The 8,247-nt window shown below is 41.1% G+C and overlaps 1 pseudogene; it reads left to right on the top strand.

The window, feature by feature from the left end:
- The first annotated feature begins 2,171 nt into the window (after positions 1-2,171).
- On the top strand, positions 2,172-2,290 carry LOC148473231 (5S ribosomal RNA; annotated as a pseudogene).
- The last annotated feature ends 5,957 nt before the right edge of the window (positions 2,291-8,247 follow it).

Genomic DNA, 8,247 nt, shown 5'->3' with positions numbered 1-8,247 from the left:
TTGCGGACGGACGTTCTGAAAAAGGGGCCGGATATTTAAATTAAGTGCTCGCTCTTTGCGGTCTGTTGACGCCTCTATGTCTGAACGAGCGAACAAAACATGCGGTTGCTATTTTGAAAAAAACGCCCCCTGGCCGCTCGCATCATACGTCATCTTCGCTATTTATTTGATTAATCGAGTACATCAAAAGGCGTATGAACTGCTCGCTATTCTTGTGGTAGCATTTTCCTACCGCAATCATGCGAGCAGTTTAGGCTAAAAGAAAACCAATTGACGTGGTCGATGACGCTGCTTTGTTAATTATGCACACCCTTAAAATGCTTGTTTTGACCGTTTGGCACGCCTGCATTCGGATCTCCACTCCCCGTTTTCAAGCACCTTCCCCTGTTACCACCCACAAACGCCTCATCCTGTCAATCAAATTAGCAGGCATTCGCTATTTTGTGAGCACACAATTTCTGACCGCACTGACTGGTTCGCGCATGTGTACTAAAACCCATACGCATGCGCAGATGTGCGAACATCGCTCCGAATGAACGAGCGGCCGCTTACGAGCGGATCTGAATCAGGGCCTGTGGGCGACCAACCTGCTAATGATACATAGTGATTATATATATATATATATATATATATATATATATATATATAAGTGCTAGGTGCCAATGTGCTTATAATCAGCCTAAACAAATATACATAGAATCATAAAGTGCTTAGTGCGATAAAATTAACTTTAGCAGCATAGACCAATGAAGTGATAAAAGAAAGCTAATACCATTAAAAATAAATTTAATAAAGTTAGACAAGATAAAATAAACACGATAAAAATAAACACTGTGGTTCCTTTTATAAAAGATATATAGATGACATTTTAATTATTTGGCAAGGGCAAGAAGATTTTAATCAGTTTTTATCTCTGGTTTCAAACAATAACATGAATTTAAAATTCACCTATAATTTTAACAATAAATCTGTTGAATTTTTAGACTTGGTTTTAACGGGAGATGAAGGTGAAATCTCCACTAAGAACTTTATTAAACATGTCGATGCCAATAGTTATTTGCATTTTAAAAGCTGTCATCTAAATAGCTGGAAGGAGAACATCCCTTTTTCCCAATTTTATAGAATCAAACACAATTGTAGTGACCAAAGAATATGCAATTAACAACTGGAACAATATGCGGACAGATTCAGAGATAAAGATTATCCATAGGAGATCCTGGAGAAAGCTTTGAACAAAACCAAATCTCTGGATAGAAACAACCTGTTGGAGTACAAAGACAAGAAGTCCAAGGTTGATCTGGTTCCGTTTATCACTATGTTTAATGGACATGAAAATAAAGTAAAAAAATCCTTAAGAAAAAATTGGAACATTCTCCTTATGGATCCTGTCTTGAAGGAGATACTTCCACCGAAACCACAGATTGTTTTTAGGAAGACAAGAAATTTAAAAGACATGTTAGCACCCAGCTATTTGCGTAAAAATGTCAAGCAAATGGGGAGTGGCATTCCAAGTTGCAAGGGTAGCTATAAGTGTGGACGGTGCAATATATGCAAATAGTTACATCCCACGCGTACATTTTTTTCAAATTCAGCAGGTTCAAAAGAGTTTCCTATAAAAAGCTATATGAATTGTAATTCCACATCTGTTATTTACTTGTTGGAGTGTACTTGCGGAATAAAATATGTTGGCAAAACCACAAGAACATTAAAAATACGTGTCCAAGAGCACATCAGGAATATCAAGAACAAAGTGGAAGGCCATGCGGTGTCTAAACACTTCTCTGAGAAACATAATTCCAATCCGGAAGGTCTTAATTTCAAGGCCATTGAACACGTTACGTTGAGTGACAGAGGAAACCTCCTGTCCAAACGTGAGATGTATTGGATTTTCACTCTTGATACAATGGTCCCCAAAGGATTTAATGACTACTATGAGATTGCACCATTTCTCTAAAAGGAAGACATGAGATGAATCGAATTGTTTTTTTCTACTACTATAACATCATTTCCCATCTTTTGATGGGTGCCCAAATGGGGTAATTTGAATTGTGCCTGGATAGTACTTGGGAGGCAGACCCCCAAAGAATACCAGGTGTAGTAGATTTGCCTTTTCCTCCGTTTGACTACTATCAAATCCAAGTGGTGATTTAATGGTGAAGACCCTTTTAAATATCTACTACCATACCAGTGTGCGTGTGCCCAATCTTGTCTGATCTTGGAAGCTATACATAACTGGGCCTGGTTAGTACCGGGATGGGGGACCTCCTGAGAATACCAGGTGTTGTAGTTAATCAGTTTCTAGGCTTTCCTTTCACCAGCCCATGAAGGCTTTTTACCTGAAAATCGAAACTCAGTCTCATGTGGAAATGGAAAAGATAAGAAAAAAAGAAAAAAACAAAGGACCATATGCAACAATCATTCAGAAACCTTTATTTTTGGGAAAGGAATTTTTATAACTCAATACATTTTGGAATTTAAATCCCATGTGATTTCAAACAACATGAGCCTTTTCTTATAGCTCTAACATGTACTTTTTGACCGAACTACTAGTAGTCCCCTATCTTCTCCTAACTTAAAGAAGAAGGGACAAAAAACTGTTAAACTGTACAGCTGGAAATACATCCATGACTACTTATTTTATTTTTTAGCTATGATTCATCCTCTATATTAGGCATTCATTAGTTGTACTTAGCAACATCAACTACTAATCTTTATCAAAAATATTCCTTTTATACTTGCATAAATAATTGATCTTTTTTGGCTGATATATAAAGTACTTAACTACACCATATTATGATTTGTACTAGGAATAATGTGAATATTGGTGGACAGCTCCATGCTCAAGCGTCTTGATCCGCATTATTTACTTATTATTGCCTCTATTTATTTGTAGATCCGCCCCTTTCTGATTGAAAGGTACCAAAATCGACGGACAGTAGTGACGGCAACTAAGGGCGGAAGTTAGCACCTTTCCTCATAGGTACTGGCGGATGTGCAGGAAATGAACCGCATAACAAAGATGTGGTGTCGGAGGAGGTGTGGATCGGTGCACGTGATCGCGTCGCATGGACGTATGACGCAAGCACGCAAGTGGGAGTACGGTGGCGCTATGATGTTCGGAGACGAGGCACATGACCGGACATGACGCAGGACCGATGAAAGGCAGGACGAGCATGTTAGCCTGTCCTGGAGCGGGACACATGACCGGATATGATGTAAGAAGCCTGGCGGAAGTATACATATGTAAGGGCAGATGCATATGACTATTTCAAACCTGATGGTCTAAACTAAACAAAAGTTTTTAAGGACTTGGCATTAAGCTTCATGGACATTACCTATGGTGAACGTTTTAGATATTAGGCGCCCCCTTAAAGATATGTGCCAGTTTGTAGCTTTTGAAATATGACCCGGATGCACAATTGAACTGTGACCCGGAAGTTTGTAGGACCTCATTCAGAGTCGGTCGAAGCGGCCGCACGGTCGTACGCATACAATGTTTTTCTTACTGCGCCTGCGCACGGCTAGCAGAGCGCATGTGCGTACGAGCTCTACCGATCAAAAATACTGTCGGTCGTAGGGCTTCCGACACGGAAGTGGATTGCTAAAGTTGATTGACAGGAAAGACCGTTTGTGGGAGTATACGGGGGTGGTGGTCTGGAAACGGAGGCGTTCTTCAGCGTTTCAAGGCGTTTTAAGGGAGTGCATAAATTACCTGCTTCGTACGACCAAGAATTGCGGATGCATGAAAACGTCACTCTACGAACAGGATGATCGTCCAGGCTAAGGTAGGCAAGAAGCGTCCGTAAGCCACAACAGTACAATCGTTAATCTGATGTTACCTGTGATGTTTCGATTTGGAACCACACAAACCAAGCAGCTAAGATTCCTGCATTGTAACTATTAACACTGCTAATTACCTTGTAACTCATTTCACTTGCGTGTGCATTAGGGAATTCGTAACACAAATGTTTCTTTGTGCTTTTTAAACAGTTTTTGGATAAAACAGTTTTTTAAACATCTAGCATTGTGTTTTGCGTAGCAGCCTTTTCAGATACCACACTGTTTAAACCTTGTATACATTGATATAGTTAAAGATAGACATTTTTGGTATGATTTTTTTTTATTTTTGTGAAATTTGCCTTTCATCACAATGTAAAGAATAATTGTTTAGGCCACATTTGTATATAATCAAAATAATTTGAAAAAAACATTTTTTGTAAAAAAAAAAAAAAAGAGCTTGAGACATTGGTGACAAGAAATATGGGGACTGGACAACAGGTGAGGGCGGAGATATCCAGGGCTACTTGCGTCATTTGGGCCGGCTCGGAGGAAGAGGTAAGCTATGGACAGCTGACTGGCCGACTGGCCTGGCCAGAGGTAGGTGGGATTTCCTCTGGCCTAGGCATAGGGCTCTCCATACTTGCGGGGGTGGCTGTTGGGCTGCCACAGGTGGTGGTCCTGGGAGGAAGGGAGTCTCGCTCCATCATGGCAGGTGGGTTGGCCTGCTCCTGGGTATTGGCCAAACAATCTAGGGCCCCAGCAATGGTCTCCAGGGCCACCGCCACCCTCACCAGAGTGGTCTCCATCCTCAGAAGAACACATGTGTTCTCCTGAGTTTGGGAGACCAACCTGGTGAGGAGAGGCACTGCTCGGTCTGCTGGTTGCCCTAGAGTAGACTCCACAGGGTCCCCAGATGAAGTACTTGGATCCTCCCCTGCAGAGTCTCCATCTGTGCTGGACCCAGACCTGACCTCAGGAGCAGGCACTACCTCCTCTGAGTCTGGAATATATAAAAAAATTTTTTTTTGTTTTTGCCCCCCCAAAAAAACAGACGTTTCAGCTTTATACTTTTTGTCTAACAAAATGAAATTACCTTCTTGCACATGTGGAGCGTTGAAGTCGGCCATGTCAGTGTCCATAGTGGACACGCCGACTATCTCCTCTTCCATCACACATCTCTGAGCTAACGTCTCCAACCTTGTCAAGGCCAGCTCCTCAGGGATGGAACCACCACCTGTCCCCGCAGCATGGTCCACCCTACTCCGTAGCTTCCTCTTCAGTTGGTACTTGAAATCCGTCCAGCGGTCAATGTTATTTTTGAAATGTAAAGTGTTAGTTTTTTTTAAAGAAGATCAAGCTTTGGACTTCAGTACACTCACAATATCATTTTCTTACCGTTTTGTTACGACTTTCTGTGTTCTGTAGGTTGTCCCCACAGCATTAACAGCCCTGGATATCTCCTCCCAAATCCTGTCTTTGGCTCCAGCCCCCATATTTCTGGGTGCATTGACTAGGTTCTCCATTGTCATGGTCACCAATGTCTCAAGCTCGATCCGTGAAAATGGATGGTTTCTGGGCCTTGGCCTGCTTGGGCCCGCCTCCTCCTCCTCTACTGGTGGACTTTGATTCCCAGCACCTACAACAATTTTTAAATTAGTACACTTTTTTTTTTTTTTTTTTAGGGAAATATGACCAGTTCTTGTGTTGTGTAAAAAATGTGATTTGCACTTACCTGGCTCAGTTGTCCTCTGCTCACCATGCTCCTCGGTTGACATTCTGCTAACCTGTGAGAGAGCATGAAGAATACTGCTTGTGCATACTTTTTTATAGATGTGAACGCATCTTTGGATTGGTTCCCCGTGCATCCTTATTTCCCTAACTACAAATGCACACCTTTCCTGCATTCTGTAATCACTGCATGGGTTGGGCTAGATGTGAGCGCATCTTTGGATTGGTTCCCCGTGCATCCTTATTTCCCTAACTACAAATGCACACCTTTCCTGCATTCCGTAATCACTGCGTGGGTTGGGCTAGATGTGAGTGCATCTTTGGATTGGTTCCCCGTGCATCCTTATTTCCCTAACTACAAATGCACACCTTTCCTGCATTCCGTAATCACTGCGTGGGTTGGGCTAGATGTGAGTGCATCTTTGTATTTGTTCCCCGTGCATCCTTATTTCCCTAACTACAAATGCACACCTTTCCTGCATTCCGTAATCACTGCGTGGGTTGGGCTAGATGTGAGCGCATCTTTGGATTGGTTCCCCGTGCATCCTTATTTCCCTAACTACAAATGCACACCTTTCCTGCATGTTTCAATAATTGGGGTTTTGTTTCTTTATTTAAGGCAAAGCCAAATGTTCCCTTACTTGTGGGTTGTAGTTGGAGTGTTTGGTGGTGCAGGAGGTGTTTGCTAATAGTTTAATAGTTTGAAGTTGATTGAGAGGTGCTTGTGTGTGTAGTTTGAGAGGTGTTTGTTTGAAGTTGATTGAGAGGTGCTTGTGTGTTTAGTTTGAGAGGTGTTTGTTTGAAGTTGATTGAGAGGTGCTTGTGTGTGTTTTTTTTTGGGGGGGGTTTAATTTTTTTTGATTGTGGGTTTTTTTATTTTATTTTTTAGTGTTGGTTTTTTTTGTGTGCCTTTTTTGTGTGGTGTTTGTTTTTTGTGTTACTTTTTTGTGTTTGTTTTTTGTGTTGTTTTTTTGTGTGGTGTTTGTTTTTTGTGTTGTTGTTTTGTGTGGTGTTTGTTTTTTGTGTTCCTTTTTTTGTGTTGGTTCTTTTTTGTGTTCCTTTTTTTGTGTTGGTTCTTTTTGTGTTGTTATTTTTGTGGTGGTTCTTTTTTGTGGTGTTTTTGTTTTGGACTTTGAAAAACCCCGTTAGTTTTGGTGCTTGATCCGGTGACTTTTTTGGTTTGGTTGGCCGGGCTTTTGTCTTATTCCTAAATCCAACGTTATTCGAAGGAACAAGTAAGTGTGCCAGCCTACTGCATTTTGTTTTGTTTTATTGGGATCAACAATCCTAAAAATCGTTTTTAATTTTAATTTTTTTGAAATATTTCTTAAAGGTGTTTAACACTCCATTTTGGACTTGAATCAGGTAAGTGTCTATTTTTTCAAACCTGCACTTTTTTTTTTTTATTATAATTTTTATAACCAAATTTTTTGCCAATATTGTTTATTGTTCTATTTTTAAATTGTAATTTTGTACATTTAACAACAATTCATATTTGCGAGTTTACAAATTAAGCATGGTTTTAACACTAAAAGTAGTAATATTGGTTTGACCTCAAAAAATGTATTTTAAATTTTTTTCCCTCTCATTTTAAAATCGTACAACAAATACACATGTAGTGATTTCCGAAGATGGCACTGCCCGACCCTGTAAGAATATGCACCATTATTATACAGCTAAGTATTTTTGCACAAAATATCAAAATACACTCTGGAGAACCAATTAAAAATATACATTTAACTTTACAGAGCGATGTTGGACAGCTAATAGTGGCCATGTTGACCCCCACCAACCTTCCTCAGCCTCCTCCTGGGCGTAGGCATAGGAGGCATGCAAGGGCCAAGATATATAGAACACGTGTCACCCTTTTTGGAATGCCTGATGATGTGGTTGCAACCACTTATCGCCTGCCTCCAAATATTATCCTAGACACTCTTTCAATAATAAAGAATGATGTAGAAAGTCAGATTAACATTCCTACAGCAATCTCACCACTTACACAGTTGTTGGCGGTGTTACATTTCTGTGCCTCGGGGTCCTTCCAAACCACTGTGGGGCTGGTGGGTGGCCTCTCCCAGCCCTCTTTTTCACGGATCCTGAGGCGTGTGCTAGATGCATTTTTCAATCATCTAGCACATTTTATTAGTATGCCTTTGGATACGGAAGCCCTTGATGTGGTAAAGCAGAAGTTTTTAGAAATTGCAGGCTTTCCACACGTCATAGGGGTAGTGGATGGCACTCACATAGCACTTCAGCCCCCTGCATGCAGGGAACAAATATATAGGAACCGCAAACATTACCATTCCCTAAATGTAATGGTGCTATGTGATGCCTCCCTCCAGATCCTCTCCCTGAATGCCAAATTCCCAGGCTGCAGCCATGATGTGTATGTGATCCAGCATTCAGGGATTTGGCCCAAATTAAGCACACTGTGAGCTGGTGATGCGTGGATTCTTGGTATGTAAAAATCCAGTATGTCTTTCTAGTAATAGTGTAAACAGGTTCTCATGGTAAATGTATATCTTTTGTTGTCCCATTTCCATCAGGTGACAGTGGATATCCTTGCACACCCTGGCTGCTGACTTCTTATTTGACTCCCACACCAGGGCCACAAACGCAATATAATACCACGTTTACTGCCACCAGGCAGGTGGTGGAGTGCTGTTTCGGCCTTTTAAAGGGCCGGTTCCGGTGTCTTCATCACTCTGGTGGTGCACTCATGTACTCGCCGGATATGGT

This window comes from Taudactylus pleione, unplaced genomic scaffold (assembly GCF_031769625.1).
Source record: "Taudactylus pleione unplaced genomic scaffold, aTauple2 ptg000953l, whole genome shotgun sequence".
NCBI lineage: Eukaryota > Metazoa > Chordata > Amphibia > Anura > Myobatrachidae > Taudactylus > Taudactylus pleione.
This window is presented reverse-complemented; position numbering and strand designations above follow the sequence as displayed.